This window comes from Apodemus sylvaticus, chromosome X, assembly GCF_947179515.1.
Source record: "Apodemus sylvaticus chromosome X, mApoSyl1.1, whole genome shotgun sequence".
Lineage (NCBI taxonomy): Eukaryota > Metazoa > Chordata > Mammalia > Rodentia > Muridae > Apodemus > Apodemus sylvaticus.
The window spans coordinates 63,502,659-63,518,264 of NC_067495.1; the positions used below are offsets into that span (position 1 = coordinate 63,502,659).

The following is a 15,606-nucleotide window of genomic DNA, read 5'->3' on the forward strand; positions in this document are numbered from 1 at the left end:
AGAATGATGCCATATCTTAAGACAACAAGTACCCTAAAACACATATGACTTTTTGAAAAAAATCATCTATCTAAATCTAAGTAAGGTTTACTGTAACTTGTTGGTTTGCTATGCTGGTTGCAGCTGGAACACAAATGGGAAAGAGAGGCTTCACGTTGTCAGTTGTCCTAAAACTCAATAGGTGGTTTCTTGGGAATTTCCAGTTCCAGGTGTGACTCCCGCAACAAAATTCTCTGACCAGCACTGCTTCCTAAGAGTGAAAGTTTAGCTCAGGCTGCCTCTTGCTGGGATGGAGATGGCGAATCTGACCAGCACTGCTTCCTAAGAGTAGAAAAGCAAGTGATACCAGCTCCCTTAACTACATTGTTGCTAGGTGAGGACAGGAGTAGGGAAAGCTTTGGGTATGCTAACTCTTAAAAGCAGAGGTCCCACTCCCACTCCCACTCCTCTGCCCTGCCCTGAGGTGTCTCATTGTCACCTCATTATCCCTGGGCTGGGCTGTATGCTGTGCTCCCTATATAACATTGGACAGAAGGGAAATGCAGAAGGAAAGTAACTCGCTCTACTTCACTCCACCTGTTGTTTGGGGGGGTAGGGGAGGGATCTTCTCACTGTAGAAAAGCACCTAGCAACCTAATGCTATCTGGTTACTGTTGGTGTTCAGTTTCTTGTCAAAATGCACCATCTATGTAATTGCAGAACTATTTTTAAACATTTATTTATTTATTTACTTATTTATTTATTTATTATATAAGTACATTGTAGCTGTTTATTTATTTATCTATTTATTTATTATGTAAGTACACTGTAGCTGTCTTCAGATGCACCAGAATAGGGTTTCAGATCCGATTGCAGATGGTTATGAGCCACCGTGTGGTTGCTGGGATTTGAACTCAGGACCTTTGGAAGAGCAGTTAGTACTCTTAACTGCTGAGCCATCTCTCCAGCCCAGTTGCAGAGTTCTTAGTCATAGTACTGGTTACCTCTAAGAGGAAGTGTCCCTTGCGCATTTCACTGGGCCTTGCTAACACTAGAAGTTGAGAAATAGGTGTACTGGCTAGTAGCACCTTGTGACTGTCTCATGACAATAGACTTTCAGTTTCTCATTGGCACTCCCTGAAATCAGTAGAAATAGCAAAGTCCTGGGTGGCCCTGCCCCTCGCTGCCTATCTGCTTTATTGCTGCCAAGTGCAAATGGAAGTCCTGCTCCCTGCTTGGTCCCACTGTCACCACACTGGTGGGGTAATCAGACAAAGTCTGTATGTACTGCCTTAAATACACTGCTCAGTGAAATGCTGGTATTAATGATTCTGCTAGTGTGGACTCACTCGTAAGTGGGTATGCTATGGGAAGAGAATGCCATCTTCAATTACGCCTAAGCCATCATGTACATGTTGGCGTGAAAGTGATGACAGAAATGTAGGTATGAAGGGTACTCTGTGAAGGACAGAGACACTAATTCTGTTAAAATGGGCCAAAAAATGGAACAGGCCATTCAGAAGAAAACTCTACAATTCATCAATTAACATGTGAACATATATTAAGCAACTTTAAGTATGGAGAAAATCCATATCCAAACAATATGTGCATATATATAATTGTATAAAACTATGAGAATCATAAATTTTGGCATGTACATGGAACGAGGTGTGTATTGGTGACAGAAACACACATAGATTGACTTTGGACAGCAGGTTAGTTATCTAGGAAACTTCAACATAAATATCCACTAAAAAAAATTCCAGTCCTGTATAGAGTCTCAAGAGAAATGAGTATCTACCCACTAAAAACTTTACAGGAGAGGCCCTTGGTCCTGAGAAGGCTAGATGCCCCAGTGAATGCCAGGAGAGGGAAGCAGGAATGGTGGGTGGATTGGTGAGAAGGGGGAAGGGAGATGGGTTAGGAGATTTACAGGGGGCGGGGACCAGGAAAGGGGATAGATAACATTTGAAATGTAAATAAAGAATATATCTAATAAAAAATTATTTCAAAAAAAGAAAGAATTTTACATATGCTTTGTTATTAATAGCTGAAATTTGGAGAAAATTCATCAAAAACATAATTAAAACCATTTCATTGTATATATTCATACAATATAATAAAGGTCATCAATAGGAATCAGCAGGGTAGTGGTGCTTTATACCTTTAATCCCAGCACTTAGGAGGAGAGGCAGATGGATCTCTGAGTCAAGGCTAGCCTGATCTACAGAGCAAGATCCAGGATAGCCAGGGCTACACAGAGAAACCCTGTCACAAATATCCAAAACAACATGAAGGCAGGAGGAAGAAATAGAATTAAACTAAACAATTAAAATAAAATAGCAGGGTTAAGCCCTGATGCATTAACAACTACAATTAAAAATAGTTCCTGAGCCCCTGGCAATGGGCAAAGAGACACCTTCTTGATAGTGGTGTTATATCAGCCAGGGTCAGAGCAGATGGAAGTTCTTTGTCCTAGCTTGATGCCTGGCTTGGTGGCCTAAACTGTCTTATGCCTAGGAGTCATAAAAATAAAAAGAAAATCAAATCCAGGTAGTACAGCACAGGAGGAGAAATACAGAGACCTATGGACCACCATACCACCCACAGACCTGCCCTCCAATGTTTGGCACAAATGCGCCATAGACACCTGCTAGCTACCACACCACACAGCATGGAAGGATCAGGAACATGCCAGCCACGTGTCCAGCCTGCAGTGGGATCCACAAGATGCGCAAGTCTGTGGTGCTCAGATGGGAGAAGCAGAGCAGCTTGAGCATTGTGAAGAGAGATGGGACTGGAGACTCAAGGGCAGAGAGGAGCAGCCTGCTGTGAGTGGCCAGCGCTGCCAGCTGGGGCCATGGTGAAGGGCAAAGAAAGGTTGCAAGGGTGAATGAAGGGTGGATACAAGGGGACAGGGAGATGAGTAGAATTGGGTGCATGATGTTTTTGTTTCCAATTTGTGAGATCTAAATACAGACTGAAAACTACATTTTCTTAGAAAGAATGTTTCTAGCTCCTTCCCTATACTCACACCTTCACTTGGTACATACTGTATTAAATCAATATATGAAATTAAGTAAAGTTCGTGAGTCTTCATTATTTGTGTATGTACTAAGTATAACAACTATTCAGATCAAATGTAGAATTTTCTATCACCAAGAAGCTTTTATGCAATAAAACACTCAGACAAGAGAGCTGACATGGCCTTCCTCCTTTCCTCTTGATCATTTTTAAGAATGAACCTGTGAGCCAGGCGGTGGTGGCGCACGTCTGTAATCCCAGCTCTCTGGGAGGCAGAGGCAGGCGGATTTCTGAGTTCGAGGCCAGCCTGGTCTACAGAGTGAGTTCCTGGACAGCCAGGGCTACACAGAGAAACCCTGTCTCGAAAAAACCAAAAATCAAAAAAAAAAAAAAAATTAAAATATCTGAAAAAAAGGACAAGTCTGTTTAATAGCAGACATAGCAAGCAGTAATGGGAGAAAAATACTTTCCCAGTCCTTTTTAGGTCTTTCTATGGAAAACTCTACTTCAGTCTTTGCCCATGCTATTTTGATAAATCTTTACATATTTAAAGTCTGCTATTAAGTCCCACATTAATCACTTGCCAATTCTCTGATGGCAAGTAATGTTTTATTGCCCTACTTCTCAAAAAGCCATAGAGTAATAAGTAGTTAAGTCATCTTTACTTAACTAATAAAAGTAAAAAAAAAAAATCCTTTCTCTAACTGTACCCATTGGGATCCCACCTCAACCTATATTTAGAGGAATTGTTATATTTGCATTTTAAACATATTCTATTTTATTCACCCTGATTGCTCATTTTCTTCATTTAGACAACACTGAACTTAGAATCACAGATTCTCCCTTGAGAATCCAATCTTTCTTGAGACTCAACAGCCCTGTTTTATACGTAAGAAAACTGACTTCAGTTCATTGTCAGTACTTAGGCTGAACCTTTCTCAGAGGGCTAATGGGAAGCATAAAGAACTGGGCAGTGCTGCGAGTGTAGAAATACTGATAGAAGGTATTACATATAATAGTAAATAAATCTTTTTTTACGTGGCTGGTGAGATGACTCAGCAGTTAAGAGCACTGACTGCTCTTCCGAACATTCTGAGTTCAAATCCCAGCAACCACATGGTGGCTCACAACCGTCCATAAAGAGATCCGATGCCCTCTTTTGGGGTGTCTGAAGACAGCTACAGTGGACTTACATATGATAAATAAATAAATCTTTTTAAAAAATGATAGAAGGTAATAAAAAGAAAAAAAAGATGTGCTCACAAAATTTACCCAAAAAAATGAATGGAATTAGAATTTATAATATTAAGTCACACAATTTCAGAAAAAAGCCCACATATTCTCCCTCATATTCAGAATCTAGGCAATAATATATATGTAACAAATGTACATGTGTGTACAATATAACATGAAGAAAAAGTGAACAAGAAAGGCTAAATATTATGGGATGAGGAAAGACTGAATGTAGGCAATGGACACAAGCTATGAAGGGGACATAAGGCTAACTGTTTTTCTAGTTCTAATTTTGTCTTTTTTTTTTTGCTGTTTTGGTGGTGAATAGGTGCATAAAATATATTCAACAGTGAAAGTATAAAATCCCATATGAAGCTCCACGGTTTCGGTTTGAAATGGCTGCTCTAACTGTACAGATTCTCATTGAGTCATTGAGTCTGGCTAATTTCAGTGTGTGACATTTTATTTGCAATATTTATATAATAAAGTTTACACACACACACACACACACACACATACGTACTTTTTAAAAAGGTGCTCAACGTAATAGAAGAAAAGCAAATAAACCAAATTCTACATAAGACTATCACGTCCTTCTCACTCTAAGCCATTGATAGGTGAGTCTCTGATTACTAAGGAAACATTGCGAGAAATGTGCAGCATGCAGTTTTAAGTTACCTAGCTGAGTTGTCAGAGTTTTCCGGTCCTGAATATAGAAACTGTTCATTTAGCATATGATACTAGGGTTATTGTATTTCTTCTTTGGTACCCTCTCCCTAAACTTTTTGATCTAAGGGAAAAAAACCAGATTATTGTTTTTGTTTGGTTGGTTGGCTGATTGATTGGTTGGTTTTGCTTTGTTTTTTTAATTAAAAGATTCTGAACTTTTCTTTTGAACCTCTAACGTTCTTTCTCATTTGCACACGTTTTAAAGCAAGAAAGCTGTTCAGAGACGTTTAAAAAATGCACTTGGCCACAGTCATACTCCTTCAGTTTCCAGCCTCAGAATTGTGAGGACCGTGGTAAACAATAGATAGCATAGCTAATTTGTGTCCCAGCTCCCTCTCTCACTGATCTAAGACGCTTACTTCCCAGCAACCCATCCTCCCTCCTCTCAGTGTTCTTCAGATAAAAAGAAGAGAATCCAGGTTTCCTGGAAAGATTGTGAGACCTTCCTCAATTATATATCAACCGGAGGCCAGACCTAAATTGATGAGAGAAAGGAACCAGTAAGGTTTATTCCAGTGTAACCAGTGGATCATAAACACCTCCCTTCTAACAGGTTTTATCCCCTAAAAACAATAAAGACCCGGAGAGCCCTTTTATTTGCTGCGAAAATCCTCACCTTTCCTTGCAATATAACCCTGGAAGAAAGGAGGGCTGAGGAGGAAGCCTACTGGATATCAAAGCCATGTGAAATGTTAAAAGAGTCTGCTGCTCCAATATGACAGATAAGACCTCAAAACCCTAGACAAAGTAGGAAGCTCTTTTCTTAGACTTCCTAATTCCTAGGGTGGGGGGGAAGCATCAGCATTAAAAAAGGAGCTAGTCTGGAATCTCCTTAGTAAACACGGGTAAGAGTGTCACCTTCAGATTGATTAAATGAGGAAATAAGAGGGGCAGGGTAATGAAGTGACATCACAGTGGAGAATTTACCTTCTTCCCACCAGGAGGGCCACATGATGGTCAACGAAGCCTTCTTACATCGACTCCTGGAAAATGTAATGGAGAACACCATTTTACAGATAGTGCAGAAGCTGCAGAAGTCCTGAATACATGTTGTCTGTTGCTGGGCAGTAAAAATAAAAATAAAAATGAAAAAAACACGAATGCCAGATCCTCCTAAATCTAAACCAACAGACCTGAGTCCTGTCTCTGGCGAATATCTTAAAATCCCTCCACCTTGAGAGCTGAGTAGGAAAGAGCTGCCTAAGGTGATGATGGTGCTGGACCTTGGAGTTTATTACTATTATTTTGTATTTGTTTGAGAAAATGTGATTTCTGCATAGAAAAGGAATAAGCAACAGAATGAAGAGTTAATCTACAGGTACCTAGACATCTGTCTGGGAATAAAGATATTGTAGGAAGAACAGAAACAATTCAATAAGAAAAATGTGACTTGTAAGTGGTAAAAGAACTTGAATAGATGTTCATCAAAGATGACACACAAACAAATTAACACCTGTGCAAAAAGTAGACCATCTCATTTTTCATCAGGAAGCTAAAAGGGACAACCACACTGAAACATCACCTCACTTCTTAGAAAGCCTACTACCAAAAAGACAAAAGAGAACAAATAAACCAAGAATGCAGTTTGCTTTTGCTTGCTGTTCATATGAACATAAGCACAACTATTATAAAAACACTATTAAAGTTCCTTCCACAAAAAACAAAACAAAACAAAACAAAACAAAACCACCATATGATCCAGCAATCCTGCTACTGGGTATATAGTCAAAGGACACAAAATCAGTATATTAGTGAAACATTTGTCTTCCCATATATACCTAAAATTTTTACTTCTATAATTATGTAATACATGTTAAGCTCACTTATTATTAACTTTCAGTGATATTTCAACACAAAACCACAACCTGCTATGCTCAAATCTAGCCAGTCTTTGCACATCTTCTTTTTTCCATACGGTCCAACCTCTACATTTAGGTTGACATTTTTGCTTCCATATATAAGAAAAAACACTTGATACTTGTAACCTATTTCAGCTAATGGCATGCCCTTTGTCCTATACATTTTTTCTGCAAAAAATTACATTGTTATTTATGGCTGAATAATAATCTATTATATATTGATTATAGTAATATATTATTTGTTAATCTATTGATGGACACCTAAGTTGAATTAATATCTTAGCTGTTATGAAGCATTGGAATAAACTTGAATGCATCTATCATTTTGACATTTTGATCTCACTGCTTTTGCATAGATATCCAGATGATATCATAAACATTTCTGAATTTTAGAAGAATTCTGTAATAGTCTCTATAATAACTATAATTAGTATTCCTCCCAGAATGGATTCCAGGAACTGAACTCATGCAGTACACACTTGGGTTTTTCTGTTTGTTTGGTTTTATTTATTTATTTATTTATTTATTTATTTATGGATTTGGTTTTTTTGAGACAGGGTTTCTCTGTATAGCCCTGGTTGTCTTGGAACTCACTGTCTAGACCAGGCGGGCCTCGAACTCAGAAATCTGCCTGCCTCTGCCTCCCAAGTACTGAGATTAAAGGCGTGCGCCACCATTGTCCGGCCATACTTGGTTTTTTTGTTTGTTTGCTTGCTTTGCTTTTTATTTTCTATATTCTTTGTTTACATTCCAAATGATTTCCCCTTTCCCAGTTCCCCCCTCCCGATATGTCCCATAAACCTTCTTCTCTCCACCCATTCTCCAATTACCTCCCTCCCTTTTCTCTGTCCTGGTACTCCCCTACAATGCTAGATCAACCCTTTCCAAGGTCAGGACCCTCTTCTTTCTTCTTCATGGGAGTCATTTGTTATGCTAATTGTGCCTTGGGTATTCAGAGCTTCTGGGCTAATTAATATCCACTTATCAATGATTGCATTCCATGTATATTCTTTTGTGATTGGATTACCTCACTTAGGATGTTATTTTCCAGTTCCAACTATTTGCCTACAAATTTCATGAATTCATTGCCTTTAATTGCTGAGTAGTATTCCATTGTGTAAATATACCACATTTTTGTATCCATTCCTCCTTTGAGGGACATCTGGGTTCTTTCCAGCTTCTGATTATTATAAATAAGGCTGCTATGAACATAATGGAGCATGTGTCTTTATTGCATGCCAGGGAATCCTTTGGGTATATGCCCAGGAGTAGTATAGCAGGGTCCTCCGGAAGTCTCATGTCCAGTTTTTTGAGGAACCACCAGACTGATTTCCATAGTGGTTGCACCATCTTACAATCCCACCAGCAGTGGAGGAGTGTTCCTCTTTCTCCGCATCCTTGCCAATACCTGCTGTCTCCTGAGTTTTTAACCTTAGCCATTCTGGCTGGTGTGAGGTGCACACTTGGTTTTTTAAGAATTTTTTAAAAGATTTATTTATTATGAATACAGTCTTCTGCCTGCATGTATGCTTAAAGGCCAGAAGAGGGCACCAGATCTCATTATAGATGGCTCTAAGCCACCATGTGGTTTCTGGTAATTGAACTCAGGACCTCTGGAAGAGCAACTAGTGCTCTTAATCTCTGAGACATCTCTCCAAACCCCAAGAATTATTTTTTTAAGTGTGTGTGTGTGCCTATGGAGCCAGAGTTGTTGGGTCCTTGGAGCAGGAGTAATAAGAAGTCAGGAAGTCATTACTGAGCAGTATGGGTGCAAAGGACCAAACCCAAGTCCTCTCTTCTTGGAACAGAAAGTGCTCTCTAAGAGGAAAAAGAACAGAAAGTGCTCTTAACCACTGAGCCATCTGTCCAGGCCCACAAATAAATTTGTCATTAAGAACATTCACTATAAAGCTTCAGCCAGCCTTTTTTAATACTTCTAATCTTACTGCTCATGCAGTAAGATTTAACTAAAGCTGGAAGAATAATCACTAACCTAGTTTGAACCTGTCCGATACAGGTGATTTTCTTCTAGTCATTGAGAATCAGGCTTTTTCCATCAAATTAAGTCTTCAACTGAATGAATGAGTTTAGTTAGTCCTACGGAAGGAAACATTCTCAGAATAACATTCGAGCCATTTGTATGTGTGCGTGTTTTTTCCTCTGAATATAAACAAGATGCCATGGTAATAGAAATGGTAATAAAGCTATTGATATTCACTAAAAGACTCTCCCTTGGTATTACAGCTATTTACTTCCTTCCCAAGCCGCAGGTGCTCTTGGGAGATCTCGACTACACACAGGAAGTCAAGGGTCAGGATTCCACAACATAGCTTCCAAGAGCTCACTATAGTAATCTCCATAAGAAAGGCGGATAAAGTCAGAGGTTTCACCAAACTGGGTTCCAGTGAAGGAGGAATTGAACTTTGATCTGTCATTGGTGCTCTTCTGGGGTAATTAGATCACCTTAAAATACTTAATCTCAAAGTCAATAATAGGATCTTAATTTCTCCTAACACAATGCACCTTGAACACTGAAACATGCACTAATTCCTTCTCCCACAGAGGCATTAAGTCTGATATTCACACATCTCCTTTCTGCTCATAAATTAACTATTCTGAAATAATATATATTAATACACTTAAACTCAATGATATGATCAATACCTCTTATGTTTCAAGACAAGAGGATAAAAGATTAAAACATCCGGGTGGTGGTGCATGCACCAGCCTGGTCTACAGAGTGAGCTCTAGGACAGCCAGGGCTATATAGAGAAACCCTGTCTCGAAAAAACCAAATCCAAAAAACAAAAAACAAAAAAATTAAAACAAACAGGATAGATAGGTTGTAGATATACAGATACACACATATAATATACATATACGTATACATATTAGTGAGTCTAAATGAGGAGCATATTTTAATTTGACTTTAAAAGCAACCTGATATTAGATAATTATCAAGAGAAGAAATACAATGAGCCAGTAAGTATTAAAATTTTTAATGTCAAAAAAAAAAAGTTAATGTCCTTGGCCATCATGGAATTCTAATAAAAACTGACTTAAGATGCCATCACATCCCAGTCAAAATGGTTGTGATCAAGAAAACAAGTGACATGGGCTGAGGATGGGGCCTGATGGTCAAGGGCTTGCCTAGCAGGTGTGAGACCTTGGATTTAATCCTCAGTACTACAAAAAGAGACAGACAGGCAGACAGACAGACAGACAGACAGGGAGGGAAGGAAGGAAAAAGAGAAAGTCTTGCATCTTTTCCTATTTGGTCGTTGTTTTCCACTCTTAACTGTTTATTTTTTTTTTCTGGCTTTTTTTTTTTTTTTTTTTTTTTTTTTTTTTGGTTTTCTGAGACAGGGTTTCTCTGTGTAGCCCTGGCTGTCCTGGAACTCACTCTGTACAGCAGGCTGACCTTGAAATCAGAAATTCGCCTGCCTCTGCCTCCCAAGTGCTGGGATTAAAGGCATGTGCCACCACTGCCTGGCTAACTGCTTTATTCCTAAAAGCTTCCATTTTTTTAAAGCTTTATTTTTATGAGTACACTGTAGCTGTCTTCAGACACACCAGAAGAGGGCATCAGGTCTCATTACACATGGTTGTGAGCCACCATGTGGTTGCTGGGATTTGAACTCAGGACCTCTGGAAGAACAGTCAGTGCTCTTAACTGCTGAGCCATCTCTCTAGCCCCTAAGGCTTTCAAATATCATCAAGTCTCTCCCACTTAAAAACAAGGTGAAGAAGGAAAATGGAGAAGAGAAAAAAATGACAACAAATCCTGGCAAAGACACGAGGAAAGAAGAACCCTTATGCACTGTTGGTAGAAATGTAAGCAGCTACTATGAAAGACAGTGTGAAATTTCTGAAAAAAAATCAAAAGTAGAACTCCCACATGAGTAAGCTATATTACTCCTGGGTATGTACGCAAATAACTCTACAGCTTACCATAGATATTTCCACATGTATATTCACTGTGGCTCTCTTCACAATAGCTAGGAAATTGAATCAATCTAGATGGCCATCAACACATAAATGGATAAGAAAAGTGTGGTTTAAAATGGGATTCAATTCAGCATTGAAAAAAAAAACCAAAATCATGACATTTTCAGGAAAATAGAATGAACTAGAGATCATTGTGTAAGCAAAATAAGCCACATGTAGAAACACAAATATTGCAGGTTTCTCTCATGTGCAGAATACCTCTGTCTCCTCTCTGTCTCTGTCTTTGTGTCTCTGGTGTGTGTGTGTGTGTGTGTGTGTGTGTAAGCAGCCTTAAGAGAGGGAAAAAGAAGGGAAAAAAGAGGAAGTAATGGAATGTATGTGACATGAAAGCGGATGTGGAGGCTAAGAAAGAGGTTAGAGACTAAGGAGAGGCAGGAGTGTGGGAGGCAGATGGGGAGGGGACTCAATAAGAACAAAGGAGAACAGCACATGTATGACAATGCCATGATCAAATTCATTTTTAGTATGCAGGTTCACTTACAAAATGGAAAAGCAATCTACTGTGGGAGGAAGTACAACAAAAATAACCCACCTTTTCAGATGTGTCTTAAGTACCCAGCCTCAACTTTTGTTCTAATTTTAAATGCTTGAGCTGAGAAATTGAAACAAAACGATGACCTACAGTCATTATAGTTTTATTCCGTGAAAGGTAAAGATCGTCTGTTAATATGATAGTAACAGCCACTGGCAAAATGTATTGAAAATAATTCTACTACTCAGTAAGTGAGATTTTACTTTTCTTATATGTTAATAGAGGCTGTACATTTAGTTAGGAAGAGGTCATTTCTAGGCCTATCTATAAGAACCACAAAAGATGTAGTAATCTTTTGGTCTTTGAATTTCTTTGGTATTTTATTTATTTTATGTGTCTGGGTATTTTGCCTGTGTGCATGTCTTTGAAATGGGTGTGTTTCTGATGCCTGTAGAGGTCGGAAGAGGGCACCAGATCCCACTGGAAGTGGAGTTAAGGAACAGTGGTGAACTGTAATTGCTGGGAATTGAACCTGGTCCTCTGGAAGAGCAGTCATTGTTCTTAAACATTGAGCCATTCCTTGCTCTAGCCTTTCTTAAGATTCATTTTATTTACGTATGGGTATAAACCTGGCTGTGTCCGTGTACTCTAGTGTGCCTGGCTGTGCATGGACAGGGCGAGAAGACATGTTTACGAGGCTACGGTGGAGGGTGGGGGTTGTGGGGGCGGGGTTGGAGAAACGCCTTTGATCCCAGCAATCAAGAGACAGAGGCAGGAAGATTTCTATGAGTTTGAAGCTAGCCTGGTCTACAGAGTAAGTTCCAGGATAGCCAGGACTTCAAAGAGTAAACCCTGTCTTGAAAACCTAGGAAAACCAAAACAAATCAAAAACCCCAGTGTTTGCAGAATGGCAGGCTTGTTCTACAAACTCCAGTCCCTGTGATTTAACAACAAATGTTCTTAACCCCAGAACACTCTCTCCAGCTCCCTTCATGTGTTTGTTCTATACCTCATCATTGCATTTCATTATGTAAAGATTTAAATAGTATAAACTAGATAGTCAAATAAAAATCTACATATAGTTAATATCTGTCTATTTTGTGAGCTAGTTATTAAAGGAACTCTCTGACACTATTTCAAAAACTTAACTAACATGATTCTGAGAATTTTCCATTAAATTTAGATAAGTCCTTTATAATGTGTAACATACACATTATTTTCTCTCTTCTTGGGTACAGTATATAATTCTAGAGTACTTAAAAATTTAATCACATGCTGTCCCTCCAGTTATAGCTTTATCATTTTACACACACACACACACACACACAGCATATCTTCTATAGAAGAATGTCAGCTGTGATTTAAATTATTAAACTATGTAAACGGGAGGAAAGCAGAATTAATTTTTTCCAAGTATCAATGATTTACAAATATCCTTCCTCATGTAAAATCCTGCCATGAGGAAGGATTACTTTTGTTCATTCTCACAGCAATCGGTGTTTAATAAGAATGCTAAGACTGTAACCTACAGTCAGACTTTACTAAATGGTAAAAGAAAAAAAAAAGATAAGAAAAAAGCCATAGATATGTCTTCTACTTAAATTAATGTCTTTAAAGCCATGATCCAAAAATGAGGGTTATATTAATTGCTTTTCATGGACAAGTGACACTTCATCCCAAATATCTACAAAGTCTGACATTATTTCCAGAAACCCCAAACTTCGGCAAGAGTGGCAGGTATTCATGTAAGTGACCATACAGCGGTGTATGATTTTTTTTTTTTGTCTGCAACTATCACAATTAAGGATGTAGAGCAATTCGGCAAGCCAGATGAGAACCAAAGGAAACAGAGTAGAGAGAGAGAGACGGCTCAGAGGGTAAGAGTTCTTGTTGCTCTTGCAGCACACTGGGCCTTGTCTCCCAGCACCCACATGGTGGCTCCCGACTGCCTGTAACTTTAGTCCAGGCAATGCCTTCTTCTGACTCCCCCTGTCTGTAACTTTAGTCCAGGCAATGTCTTCTTCTGACTCCCCTGGGCACCAGGCACCAGGCACATATACAGCCAAAAAAGCCAACGCATAAAATAAAAGCAGATCTTTTTGTAATGCTCCTAACTGAGCTACTAGTCTGGACTTTTGAACGAGTTCAACTTTTGAGAAAACTGATACTGATGAATTACTAATTACCAACAATGGATCAGGACCTAGAAACATTTTTCCTCTTATGAAACAATTTGCTATTTTTAAACTATCTTTTAATATACTAAGAAAACTGTTTCAACTACAGATCAGTTGTTTTTAGGAAGGAGATCTGTGCAAACATCAAAAAAAAAAAAAAAGCCACACAAACTACAGTTAAAATTGTGAGCTGAGAACTCTCTTGAAAGTTCACTGGTTCTACTGCGAAATCTTGGGGAGGGGTGTTGTTTGTTTATTTTGGATTTACACAGAGATTGCTATCAAGCTTTTCCTGATCTTTAAACAATTCTGCTTAGAATTCCTGTTATCTTTCCCCACTCAGATAAGAATTGCCACACAGCTCCTTCAGTTCACACAGATTGCTTAGCGGCTCTGGCAAGTACTGAGGGAATGATACTGTCTCACAGTCTTTTCACATAGTCATGGGACTGTCCTGGTGTCTTTTAGGACCTAAAGACTACCACCCAAATGCCTATGCTTACAGACTTCATCTTGATTGCCCTTTAATCTCTCTGAGTTGTCTGCCTAACAGCAAACAAAGGCCCCGAAAATCTGCTCTGGGCCTCCTACAAAGGCAGGGTAAAGCCAGTCTGGAATACTCCAGTTCCTGTCACCTTCCAGTTCTGTTCACTGCCCAATTCAACATGCAATTTTCCCACCACAAATTGAGCCCACTCTTTGAGGAATTCTACTGATTACAACTTTTAAGTGTATGCGACAGACCTCATCTGTTTCCAGCAACAACCCAAAGCCAGTGGTTTCCACAGTCCCTCTACAGAATTTCAGTAATTTTGCAGGAGCATTTCAGCTCCTGCAACAGTCTCAAAGACAAAGGCCTCTCTCCTTCACTAATATTGCCTACAGACAGACTGTTAGAATAGCCCTAAACTCCCATTAAGAGAAAACGTATTCTGGTGGAAAGAATAGACTCTCTGGCCTGGGTAGAGACATAAAATCCCAGTAGTGCTAGGTAAATCACCCAGCCAAGGGCCATTCCTAGGAAATTGGGCTTACCTTAAGACATTTTAATTTTTCCTTTCAAGAACTAGTGTATTTCTCCTTCCCAGAATTCCCAGCTCCTTCCTCCAGAGCAACCCCCATGGGTCACCATGACATTCCACTGGGTCTGGCGACCTTCAGATGCAACCTCTGCTTTTTCTTTTTTCTGTCTCTTTGAGATGCTGGCCAGGGCCTAAGCACTCTTTTTTTCTGACATTTTGGGCCTCCTCACTCTTTCTCTGCAGCTCCCCTCCCCACCGCGGGTCTGACTAGCCTCCAAAACAACCTCAATCACGCAGCGGCTCTTCCCTTCTCCCCTGCCTTCTCTGGGCAGCTGCTGCCGTTTTCCCGCTTGCCTGACGCATTTTTTTTTTTAACTCCAGTAAAACTGTCGTTGAGCTTCCATTTGAGTCCATCTTAAATGCTTTTATTAAGGAGGCTAAGAACCCCAAGAGAGGGCCCCAGTTTCCTCTGTATCATCTCCTATATTATCTGCAAGTCTCTAAAACCAAAAATGGAGGTTTCCGAACCAAAGCACTACCTTTCTGAATAATGGAAATGAAACCAGCGGCAATCTTTCCATGAATTCATGAAGTACTGTTCCCTTGCTAGCTGTAATAACTAAGAATCCCCCCACCATCATTCACTGTCATGTTGCGAAGGTTTCGTGACAGGAGACCTTCAAGGTGCTGGCCTCTTACAGAGGATTGTGCCCTTGAAGCTTCTAGTAAGAGGAAGTGCAAGCCAGGGTATTCCACAGCTGGCACCTGTAGGCCACAGCTTGGCAGACTGATAAACAGGAAGAGAGCTTCCGAGACGGATAATAAGATTGGAGCGGAGAACCTCACCCTGACTAACGCAGACAGCCGCAAGGAAATGTCTTCGGAAAGACAGAACGCCTCATTTTCCTGACGCAAAACTAGCTTGTCGATGGTGACTAATCTGCAGGAGCATGGATCTCCCCTGTCTAACGTGGGTACTTCACGGACACCAGCACCTACTGAGAATTTTGCAAGCAGATGTGGACTTTAAATGTTTCAGCCAGATGTTTCTTGCCACATTTCAAAGTACACTGCTGTAGAAAGGGGGCAACACGCCAGCTACA

The 15,606-nt window shown here is 39.7% G+C and overlaps 1 non-coding gene across 1 annotated transcript; it reads left to right on the top strand.

Moving 5' to 3' along the window:
• Nucleotides 1-2,371: 2,371 nt before the first annotated feature.
• On the top strand, nucleotides 2,372-2,508 carry LOC127675914 (small nucleolar RNA SNORA48). The gene has a single exon (XR_007975592.1). It is a non-coding gene; the product is annotated as a small nucleolar RNA SNORA48 (small nucleolar RNA).
• The last annotated feature ends 13,098 nt before the right edge of the window (nucleotides 2,509-15,606 follow it).